Genomic DNA, 12,711 nt, shown 5'->3' with positions numbered 1-12,711 from the left:
TACTTATGTTAGAAATTAAATATTTCTGGTTTCTACTTTATATATATATGTATTATATAAAGTTCTTTACATTTATAAAATCATATAAATAAAACTACTCTGACATCTCAGACAGGGTTGTTGGTGTGAGAATGGAAAATGCATTTCCAGGTGCTTGAGGTTCTTGGTGCCAGCAGTTACATTTCCTCAGTACCATGCTCCAGTTTGGAATTGAAAGACATTACCATTTCTCGCTCTCATATGTAGTGTATAAAGCACCCACTGCAGTCATTCTGGAACACAGGACTGCGTTGTGTTTTTAAGTCTTACAAAGATCATCAGCCTCTCAGAGACAGTAGAGAATATAACCTGAAGAACAAGACATTAAATAAGTATATATTTCTTATAAATAATTTTATATATCTTACTTCACTTCCAGAAATCCTCCAAATGTATATACCACAAATGGCCATATCAATGTAACTTGAAAAAATAATGTCGATCCCTAATGGCATCCCCTTTGGCTTAGGTAAATAATTGGAAATAATCCGCTATTATTATCTATATCTTCAAATTCCTATTCCTCTTACTCATGACAGCATCAGGAGGTACACAACAAAAAAGCCCAACCCTGCTCCTCTTCCTCCTTCTCTTTGCCTTTCTTCAAGTCATTATTAACCTTGAAGGCTTCAATTAAGAAAATTAAAAAGTGTTTATGTATTTTTTTCTTCCTAGCCAGGGGAAGTCATACATCTATCACATGCCCTTCACCTTTTTATTCCCATTACCATACTTAATTAAAATATCTTCAGGGGCCAGACATTGATAAATCTTGCACATAATTATAGCAATGTTAAACAGATAAAAATTCATTTCTAATATTCCAACTGTTAAACCATATGAAACTGGAAAAAGAGTTTAAAAAAATAAAGTAACAACATCATTTGGCAGAATTGGCAAAAGTTACTATTTCACCAGTTTTGAAGATTTATAATGTGGATTTGCAGAATTTAAGATATCAAAAGAATAAGAACTGGTATTTAAAGTAGAAAAAACAAAAAATAAAGGGTATTTGGAAAGTAGACCTAGCATTTTCTTCCTCCTTAATAGTCCTTTACAAACTACTAAAGAATTTCAGTTATTCACTCTCCCTTCTTCAACATTCCTGACAAAGTTACTAGACGCTACAAGAGCACACCATTGTTCTAAGCCATTCAGCATCCTAATAAATCTCCTCCCTCCTAAATGAAGCACTTAAAAAGGAAAGAAAATACTCAGCACAGCATAGAATCAGGAAAAAGATTCCAGGAAAACTACCTTAAAATTATCAAGTTGAAAGGGTAATTAAGTATGCAAGAAGATATGCTCACAAAAGAAGTCCACCTTTTGTTCCAGTTATTGAAAGACAAAATGGTGAATGAAAAGCAAAACTCTGTGCCATGTCACAATTTCCATATTCAACCATTTAAAGTATAACAGCTTCACACTCACCCAGCAAATCCCTGAGCACCTCCATACTGTCGAATAAGAACTTCATGGCTTCACAAAAAGAATGAGATTCTATCATTTGTAATATATAAAGCAAAAACAAAATTATCAGGTCTCCAACCATCTGAATGGACATCTCTCAGCCAAGGGCATGCCAATGTTAACCTGAAAAACTAGTTTGGGCCACGATGGGAAGGGGGGACATGCCTCATATACCCTCCTCCCTTTTGAATTTCCCTTTGGGAATTCAAGAAAAGCTAACTGTCATTAACATCAACATGCACTTTAAGTCTGATAAGAAACATTTACTATCTATTCTCTCTGAAGCCTGCTACCTGGAGCTTCATCTGCATGATAAAACTTTGGTCTCCACAACCTCTGATCATAGCCCAGACATTGCTTTCTATTGATAATAAACAACTGCCAATCAGAAAATTTTTAAGTTCTGCCTGTGATCTGAAAGCTCGCCTTCAAGTTGTACCGCCCTTCCAGATCTAACCACTGTAAATCTTACATGTATTGATTGCTGTATTATGTTTCCCTAAACTGTATAAAAGCAAGCTGTACCCCAACCACCTTGGGCACATGTCATCAGGACTTCCTGAGGCTGTGTCATGGGTGCATCTTTAACTTTGGCAAATAAACCTTCTTAATTGATTGAGACTTGTCTCAGATACTTTTAGGGTCACAGCAGCAAGATGAATGGAACTGGAGGTCATTATGCTAAGTGAAATAAGCCAGGCTCCGAAAGATAAACATTACATGTTCACATACTTATCTGTGGGATTTAAAAATCAAAACAATCAAACTCATGGAGATACAGAATAGAAGACAAGGATGGTTTCTAGAGGCTGGGAACAATATTGGGAGGGTGGGGGAGAAGAGGGATGTTTAATGGGTACAAAAAAATAGAAAGAATGAATAAGACCTGGTATTTGATAGCACAACAGGGTAACTATAGTCAATAACAATTTAATTGTACATTTTTAAATAACTAAGATAGTATAATTGGATTGTTTGTAACACAAAGGATAAATGCTTCAGGGGATGGGTATCCCATTTATGTGATGTAATTGTTATGCATTGCATGCCTGTATCAAAATATCTCATGTACCCTATAAACATATACATCTACTATGTAGCCATAAAAATTAAAAATAAATTTTTTTAAAAAGCATCATGGTTTCTACTGTGTCAGAATCCAAAATCTTTCAGAGGCAGTTATTCCCCCTAGCACCTTACAAAGTTTGTGTTCAGCTCCCTTTGCAGTCCCAGATACTGTGGCTTTCACAGCACAGAAGTACTCAGCCGTGTCACTCCACTGCACAGAGGGTTTCCTCAGGTTAAAGGAAGATCTACTCTTCATAAATTCAGCCTCAAAGCCTTTGATGCCTTTAACCAGTGTGTCCCCTGAATAGTACTTGAGGAGAAGCTGAAGGTCTTGACCAGGGTTCTGGACATACCAGAAGAGATAAACAATTCCACCATAGGAATAGTTGCATCTCAACTCCAGTGAAGCCCCTTCAGAGAGAATTACATGGTAGTCAGGCTGGCTCACAGACTGGCCTCTGGCATCTCCTGAAAAAATCAATGTTATATCAATGAGAACAGTGCAGACTTGTCTATGAAAGGTTTTTCTGCTAAGATATGAACCAGAAAACAGTTACTTCTGTGGAACTAGAGACCATAATAGAAGGTTACTCACTCAGGGCAAAAATCATCCCCAGAACTGGAATGAGCAACGGGAGCATGGCTGAGCTATGGAAACACTGCAGGCATCTCATTGGAAATTCTCCTTGGAGCAAGGAAGAAAGTGGCTGGAACCCAGGTCTTGGGAATAGCGAGTATGAGGAAGGTTGGGCTAGGCAAGTCTCTTGTTTTGGTAAAAATACAAAAACTGCTGAGATAATCCTGATTGGTTTTCAATCTTTGATTCTCTTCGCTTGCCCCATCTTCAAAGAACTCCAATGAGGCGCTTCAGTAAGCCAGCTGCAGGAAGAAGGGGCTGAGCAGAAAGTGTTGATCATCAAGGGAAACAGGCATCTGTCCCTTGTGCAACATCACCCTCTGGAGGCCAGATACAGGACCGAGGATACAGAAGCGAACCTGTGCTTTCCTTGTTTGGAGACATGTCAAAAACTTCCAGTGAACGTTTCTTTCTTCCCTGATCAGTGCTATGTTGCCCTCTGTAGTATATTACATTAATCCTAGCCTCAATGAAAAGTGAGGACTCTAAAAGAGAGGAAGAATTTACAGAGAAAAAGATCACACACTAAATCTAGCAAACTTTGGAGTCCCTCAGTACCTTTGTGTAAAAGCAGTGGAGACATTCTTCAAGCAAAGACAGTCGGATCAACCCTTCTGGCTGAGCTTTAAATGGCCTTGTTGCAGTGAGCATCAGATTGAGAGGAGGCTGTGGTAGGATATGGAGATATCTGCTTCGGTAAAATTAAAAATAAGATCAGATGTACAAAATAAAAGCCTAGAACATAAGCCTTCATCTAGGAAAAGAAAGTAGGATTATCTTTGTCTTCTTCAAGCAGAATTACAAAGATACAGTAGCTTTAGATCAAAAAAAAATTATAGTATGATATTCAGATAAGAAAGTAAAATAACATTGCCATTTGCTCGGAATATAACCAGAGTATTACACCCAATTCTGAGTACTACATTATCAAGACAACATTCGTAGACTTTATTATCTACAGAAAAAACTGAGAGGATTGATGAAAGCATTGCAAAATAAAACATAAATAATTCCTGAAGGAACTAAGGACAGAGTAAAAATACATTTGCATTTACCCTGGAATCCAAGAAGGAGTACCACCAGCAGACCAGAGCTAAGAAAAACATCTAAAAGGAAAAAAGATGTGAGCTGTTTGATCATGAAATCTGACATAGATAGGCAACCAATAGTTTTACATGAATGAGTCGCGTCTTGTAAAACAAGGTAGTGTTGATTATGGCAATAGCAAGGCTGTTCTTCTGAAAAAAGCCTTTTCTTCCCACCCACTTCAGCTTGTAGACCCTAGGGCTAAAAGAGTAACTATCATACCAGCAGATCAATTTCAGGGAAAATGAGAAGAGAGAAACAAGCTGCCTTTCCTCAGGGCGATAGGGACCTTTTTCTAAAGTTAGAAAGCCTCTTTTCTGGGACTGTGATTGTTTCTAGCAACAGAAAATCAAATCTGTTCTCGGGATCCTCATTGTCCTGCTTCTTTTTGCCTGTAGCTTTTCTCTCACTTATAAGAAGTGCATGAATAATGCTTCTAATTCAGATGACCATACCGATCTTTCCAAAATTCTCACTGATAAAAGGATAGAAATGTAAAGGGGATGATGATTTAGCTACAGAAGTGAAAATCACAGAAAACAACACAACTGTGAGAGACTATAATGTAAATTGTAATGAGTAACCCTTCAATCTGGCATTGGTGCACTGGTGGAGAGTGGGGAGGAGGTTTGAGGGATTCAAGAGTGAGGAGGTTGAAAATGGCATCAAACCTTATTCACATATTCTAAATAAACAGCTGCAAATTGACATATGGTTGCTAAAACAAATTATCACGAACTTGATGTCTTAACAATACAAACTTACTTTTACAGCTCTGCAGGCTAGAAATTCAACATGAGTCTCATTGGGTTAAAATCAAGAATTCAGCAATATACCTTTCTAACTGCTCTAGGAGTGAATCTGTTTTCCAACTTCTAAAGGCTGCGCACATTCCTTAGTTTGCAGCCCCTCCCTCCATCTTCAAAGCCAGCAATGTTTCATCTCTTTGATCGTTCAACTATAGTTCACATCTCCCTCTGACCACAGCAGGGAATGTTTCTCCAATTTTAAAAACCCGTGTGATTAGATTGAGTCCACCTGGATGGATGATGATATAGGCTAATATTTCTATCTCAAGGTCCTTAACTAAATCACATCTTCAAGGAAACCTATTAGAAAACAGACCTACATAAACAATGACACAGGAAATACCTGTAGTTGTATAGTCCTTTCTTCTTATAATATAAAGGGAAGATTAGTCCTCAGTATAAGGCAAGAAATATAATCAAGAAAAGAATCAGAAAGCCTGATGCAAAGGGAAACAAAATTCTAAGAATAAAAGAGAATGTTCAATAATATCTAGTTTAATATATCCTTAAAAAATCAACAACAAAAAATTCAACAACCAGAAAGCACTCTTTAAAAACTAAAATGCTGTTGCCAAAACTTTATAAAAATCAGCCGATGGTTTGAAAATCAAAACTGAGAAAATCTCTCAGGACACAGAAGAAAAAGACAGAGTCAAAAATGCACTGAAATATATTACTACATAGAAAATCAATCTTGGAGATAAAACAAGCAAATAATATTTGTCCTAGAAAAAAAGAAACAGAAGAGAGAGATTTACTAAAGAAGTGATAGAACAAATTTTCCCACAACTGAAGGACATCGTATATTTAGATGAAAATAGCCCACAAACTGTGACTATCACTGAATTTAAAAGACTTACACTGAAATATATTCCAGCAAAACTATAATACCAAGGATAAGGGGGAAAATCCTAGATGAGTATGGAGAGAAAAGTAACAGAATCACTAATTGAGGTAGAAAGAGTCACACTGGAATTAGATTTCTAATCAGCATCAACAACTCTTAGAAGATTCTGATGAAAAATTATTTGGAAAACTAGAATTTTAAACTGAGTTGAACACGGGAGCTGATGGACTTAACACTAGGAATATAGAATTTCACTTATTCCCCCTGTTTTCTCTATGGCACTTCACTTCATCCTCAGATGTCTCTAGTAGTCTCTAATCCAGAAACTGTATAGTTCAAAATAACCAGATTCAACCTTTAATCTTCTACCAGATGTGAGGTAGCTTGCAGCCTGTAGTACAGGGTGGCAATGGACATAGGAGGGTTACACTGGGTTCCATCTGCTCCTTCTTGAGGCTAGTCTTTCAATTAATTCTTATTTCTTTCCCATCTACCCTCTACACCTGATACTTTTTTCCCCATCAAAATTGATGCTTCTAATTCATGAGCATTTCCAGAATGCTGCAGAACGCAGAGGACTGCCTCCTCTCAGCTTTCCCCTCTATAGGCACAGGTTTTTTCTCTCGGTTAAACTAGTTTGTCACATTTCCATTTGATTTCAACACATTCAACGTCATCTTGTTCTCTCTTGTGCTGTCACCATCTTTTCGGTTCACTTTGTGCTTGTGTGTTTATACAGGTTTTGAACTTCTTTATTAGCATTTCAGTAGGGCCTCAGGAGGGAGCAGAGAATAAACATGAATATTTAATCAAGCACGTTCAACCAAAAATCTGGAACTTTTTAAAATTGTACACTATTTTTCTCTCTTTCAAGTTTTGCATTTACCATGTACATGTGATTTTTTTATTGCATTTTAGGTTTTGGGGTACATGTGAAGAACATGCAAGATTGTTGCATAGGTACATACATGGCAGTGTGGTTTGCTGCCTTCCTCCCCATCACCTATATCTGGCATTTCTCCCCATGTTATTCCTCCCCAACTCCCCACCCCCCGCTGTCCCTCCCCTATTTACCCCCCCCCGACCCCAGTGTGTGATGCTCTCCTCCCTGTGTCCATGTGTTCTCATTGTTCAACACCTGCCTATGAGTGAGAACATACGGTGTTTCCAAATTATCTCCCTGTCAAGTTTGCTATTCCTATAATTTCCTAATAGGTTTTTAAAGTTATTTGCTTTCACTTTTGTGAATACCAGTAGGTTTAAACATTTCTCATAAGTTTGTGAACCATGTTGCTTTTCCTTGTATAAGTTGTCTCATTGTATTTTCTGTATATGTATCTCTTTATTACTGTTTTACTTTTTTTTTTTTTTTTTTCTGAGAGAGGGTCTGGCCCTATTGCCTAGGCTGGAGTGCAGTGGCCCCATCTTGGCTCACTGCAACCTCCACCTCCTAGGCTCAAGGCATCCTCCCACCTCAGTCTCATGAGTAGCTAAGACTACAGGTGCAGCCACCACACCTGGCTAATTTTTGTATTTTTTATAGAGATGGAGTCTTTTTTTTTTTTTTTTAGATGGAGCCTTACTATGTTGCCCAAGCTGGTCTCGAATTCCTGAGCTAAAGCGACCCGCCCTCCTAGGCCTCCCAAAGTGCTGAGACTAAAGATGTGAGCCACTGCACCCCGCCCTATTTTACTTTTTATGCACAAAAAATTATTTAGAAAAATTATTAATCTGTTGTCAAATTAGCAGCAAATTTACAACAAGCTGCAGTTTGAATGTAATTTTGGTCATTCTTTTCACAGAATAAATTAGATTTTAATATTTATGCAAACAAACCTTCTAGCCTTTCTCTTAATTTCTTCCATTACTCTAAAGTTTAGTCTTTCAGTTATTTGTTTAATATAGTTATATTTTATATTAACTTTGTGATTTCATTAATTTCTTTGAAATTTACTCCATCATGTGAGATATTTCATTTGTTCTTTCAAGCAATATTTGTTGATTCCCGGTGATTTTGCAACACTTGTTTTCAAATATTTAACTTTGTGCTCCTCAAATTAGAGGACCTGCCCTCAAGACAAAACATGAAATAAATATGATGTCTCATCTGGGAACACCATTGTTACTGAAAAATTAGATAATTTGATGAACTGGTAAATTATTTAAAAGATTATGTTGGCCAAGTGCAGTGGCTCATGCCTGTCATCCCAGCATTTTGGGAGGCCAAGGCAGGCAGATTACCCAAGGTCAGGAGTTCAAGACCAGCCTGGCCAACATGGTGAAACCCCATCTCTACTAAAAATACAAAAATTAGGTGGGCATGATGGTGCATGCCTGTAATCCCAGCTATTTGGGAGGCTGAGGCAGGAGAATCACTTGAACCAGGGAGGCAGAGGTTGCGGTGAGCCAAGATCATGCCATTGCACTCCAGCCTGGGCATCACAGTGAGACTCTGTCAAAAAAATAAAAAAAGATTATGTTGCACTATAATTAATATGAATATATTTTGTAGTAAAATAAAAATTATCAATCAAGTGTTTTTAGAACAAACACAGGACTGTTTGTATTTCTAGCAGACCACAACCACCTGGGACCACCGTGCACCCATCATCCAGATTTCAGGGAGGAAAGGAAAGGGGCCCTGTTCATTCTTCTTGCTCTGTAGGAATGGATCTGCAGAAAGTCTGAGAATCTCTGATTAATTAATACAATTGATACAACACAATTTAAGAAATAATACTATTCTTCTCCATTGATTTAGAAATTCTTTTTTGCCCTATTCAAAATTATTCTTTATTTAAGTCTATTTCTTATTTTTTTCACTCTTTTTACTCACTGTCATTATTATTGGTATTGTTATTGTCTATCTATACTAGCCCAGTAATATTTTTACAGCAGTAACAAATAAGTTGCCATCCATTGTGACAGCTGTCCCTTTCATTGTTCCTCTTTGTCAAAAAAATAATCATCGTCATTCATTCATTCAGCATTATTCAGTGTCTGGGATGTGGCAGACACTGTTCAGCACTGGAGATACAACAGTGAAAATAAAGCTCATTGGTTTCATGAGGTTTGCATCCTAGAGGAGAGAAAAGATGATTATCATTTAAATTAGATGTCCAGAAAAAGCCTTTGAAGGTAACCTTTTGATACTTTGAAAAGTTATGAGAAAACATGAAAATAATATATATGAGGCCAAAGGTGTCAGGTATTGTTTTTGGAAATGTACTAAACATTTCAGTCTGACTAAAAGAAATAGCTAAATGAGAAATAAAAACTTATTTTTTAAAAAGACAGATATTGGCCAGGTGCAGTGGCTCACACCTGTAATCCCAACACTTTGGGAAGTGGAGGCAGGTGGATCGCTTGAGGTCAGGAGTTTGACACCAGCCTAGCTAACATGGCAAAACCCTATCTCTACCAAAAATACAAAATTAGCCAGGCATGGTGGCAGGCACCTGTAATGCCAGCTACTCAGGAGGCTGAGGCAGAAGAATCACTTGAACCCAGAAGGTGGAGGTTGTAGTGAGCCAAGATCACACCACTGCACTGCAGCCTGGGCAACAGAGTAAAACTCCATCTCAAAATAAATAAGTTAATTAATTAATTAATTAAAATTTAAAAAGACATATTTTAGTTTTGGACATGTTCAATTGAGTGTACATCATGATACCAGAAAAAGTGGAACACATAACCAGAAATAAGAGGGAGTTACATTCTGTTTGTTTTTATCTAGCTATATCATAGTGAGGATGAACACTACTAATATGTCAGCACCTATTCAGTATTAAATAATGATGAGACCATGCCAGGAATCAGGCTAGGTGCTTCACATCCGTTATTTCAAACATATTGATGGATCTGTGTATTCAATGCATTTTACCTAGCCCCTTTCCTTAAATGCCCATTGATAAAACATTAAAAACGGTGAAATACACAAAAGTGCTGGATGCAAGGAGCAGCACAAGTCATAGCTCTAAAAACTGAACAACTTTTTCAAGATATTATAAACAAGATAGGCTTGAAGGATAGTCCAATCAACCCATGTGTTACTACCTACATGATAAAAGCCCACCTGAGACAGCTCAAAGGACAAATGCGCCATTAGACTTACACTTATAAGCAGTGGCAGGGGTCCTGGGGAGTAGAAAGAGGTCGAAGAGTAAAATAATAAAGGGTAATTCTGATCATGAATTATTTGAGGAAGAATGGGCTTCCGTTTTGATGATGACTATGATGACATTGATGATAATGAGTACAAAGTGAAAAAATAAACACCAACTGTCTCTATAAGGTATTTCAGAAAGTAAACAACTGTTTTTAAACAAAATTTTTAATCTTAGAAACAAAATATGGTTTGTTTGCATGCCATTAGAAGAATACCAAATAGCATCATTGTCATTTTTAAGGAACCAAACCATTGATCTTAGGTCACCAAACTACTCTCCCTGTTAGAATGGTACAATTATACAAAGAGATGGTAATATAAAAGCAATTCAAGCACAGAAGTGGATATCACTATGGAACTCTCCAGCTAGTGCTCCAACTAGGGTCTCAATCTGGATGATGTACCATTCTTACTAGCAAAAGACATCCTGGCTTCTGGCTGGGCAAAAAATTCCAAATCGACCCTGACCTCCTTATCTGCTCCTGGAAGATTTAATAAATCCCAATATCATCAGAGCTGAAAGAGACCTTAACATACAATATTAGAAACATATAACTTTCCCTTTAAAGTTCTGTGAAAACTGAAAAAATACAGGACAAATGAAAAGATTCAGCACTTCAAGAAGGAGGAAAGAACAGGAGGAAAAGCATATGAGTGATTGAAGAAACAAATTATTTCTAGAACAGAAGAAAAAATAAATTTCTAGAAAACTTAAAACTTTCTACATGTAAGAAACTACTTAAAGGGTAATACCTGAGTTCAGAAAAATATTGTCTTCACCACTAAACCCATATGTGGTCTTTGCATAATATGGGTTTAGTTTCAACATGATTCTCAAATTTTTCAGTGGATTCTTCTTTAGGACTCTGCAATGAATTTTCGTGGTGCTCAAAGGGCTCTCTGGATCTCTGGGCTTTTTAAGATTTTGCTAAGTCTCTATTGATCATCTTGTGCCTGGGAAGATACAGTGAGTTACTCTTGAGGAAAGCAGCTTTACATCAAGTGCCATACAATTCATCTAACTTCCTGAAAGCACTTTCAGTCCAAATGCAGAAACATCCCACATGCCCACCAGGAGCAAGTTTCAAAATGTTCGGTTTGCTTACATTAAGCAGAGTAATTCCAGGGATGTTTCTGAAGGCCTTGATGATACCACTATCCTCATTATTGATGATGCAGAGGCCCCGGCCCTGGATATGCGGCCATTTCTCATTTTGCCCTCCCTAGCTCTCATTCACTGAAAGGCATAGACCTTTTCAATATCTTTCCAGGCTTTAAGTTTCTTAAGAAGCAGAACTGTTTCCTCAGTCTTCTTGTAGCCTTCAACTTTATCTTCAACTACCACAGGAAGTTCAGGAACTTCCTCAATACAACGACCCTTAGACGTGACCAGTGCTGGTATGTCTGCCACAGCCGGGGCAGAACAGATGGCATATCGTTTTCAGGTTGTGTTCACTCTATAATGCCAATGGTTCCAGGTTTTAGTTGGTGCCAACATTCGGCCTCCACGACACGTTTCCAAAAGCACCCTGGCCAGAAAGGTGAGTCCCACCACCTCGAACTCTGGGAATTCAAGCCACAGCTCTGCCAGTACCCCAAGACTCACCACCGGTTAGATGACCTGCTAATTCACTGACACCATAGGACTGTCTGTTGTTTTTGCACAAGTTGGTGTGAGCAAAGTTCACAGTATCTGGTCAAATAGGAGCCTTGAATACAGCAGACAAGTGGCATTTTTGCCAGATGACTCCCACTTTTTGGAGTAGACCGGTATCAGTGGGCAACCACACACCATGGCAGAGAGAGGAGAGAGCCATGCTCCTCTCACCCCAGCTGCTGCCACAGGAAAAGCAATTCTAATTTTTTTTTAATGAAGAAGAAATACTAAATGTTAACTATAAATTATCCATATGATAGGATTATAAGACATTTTTATTTTCTATTTTATAATTTCCTATTTTTTCCTATACCATGCAGTTAATATATTTATAATTAGAAAAAGTTAATAAATACTAATATTAAAAGATAAGAGACTCCGTCAAGGAGAAAATTCTCTGACATTGACACCAAGATGTCCTTGGTAGGGGAGAAATCATTCAGATGACTTTATGTCACCCATAAAGTCAACCCTAACGCCAGGATGTCAACTAAGAAATCATTAATTCCCAAAAAGTTTAATCAAAATGTTCTGAAACTTATTAGGTCATCTTGAAACTGACCTTTTAGGATGTTTTATAATGTCTATACATTAAAAATACAAACAGCAAAATCTCTGACTTAAAGGTTAGTACCAAAGGAAACAGAGTGTGGCTTCAGCCCCAAGCACAGGTTTGGGTACAAGATCCAGGTGCCTGAGAAGCAATGTGCACTCTCTGCACAGAAGTAGATAGCTGAGTCCCCAGTCTGTGTTTCTGCAATGCGCAGAGAGAGATGTTTATTCTTCTTATCCAATTGAACAGTGAGTCTTTGGTCTTGTTTCACATCCATATTTGAAAGAATATATGCCAGCAGCTGGAGACTTGCACCAGGCTCTTGCTTATACCAGTATAAGTAGCTGGAGGAACTGTCTGTGTAAGTGCAGTTTATA

General features: G+C 37.7%; 1 long non-coding RNA gene and 1 pseudogene across 2 annotated transcripts; both read right to left on the bottom strand.

The window, feature by feature from the left end:
* Positions 1–6,798, bottom strand: LOC119473612. Of its 2 annotated transcripts, none has more exons than XR_005202810.1 (3): positions 3,173–6,798; positions 1,471–3,045; positions 1–348 (listed from the first exon to the last, which is right to left on the bottom strand). It is a non-coding gene; the product is annotated as an uncharacterized LOC119473612 (long non-coding RNA). The 2 variants fall into 2 exon arrangements; XR_005202811.1 differs by having other exon boundaries at positions 2,710–3,045; positions 3,173–6,789.
* Positions 6,799–9,598: 2,800 nt separating this feature from the next.
* LOC119473606 lies at positions 9,599–12,401 on the bottom strand (annotated as a pseudogene).
* Positions 12,402–12,711: the final 310 nt, after the last annotated feature.

Source organism: Cebus imitator, unplaced genomic scaffold, assembly GCF_001604975.1.
Source record: "Cebus imitator isolate Cc_AM_T3 unplaced genomic scaffold, Cebus_imitator-1.0 Scaffold170, whole genome shotgun sequence".
NCBI lineage: Eukaryota > Metazoa > Chordata > Mammalia > Primates > Cebidae > Cebus > Cebus imitator.
This window is presented reverse-complemented; position numbering and strand designations above follow the sequence as displayed.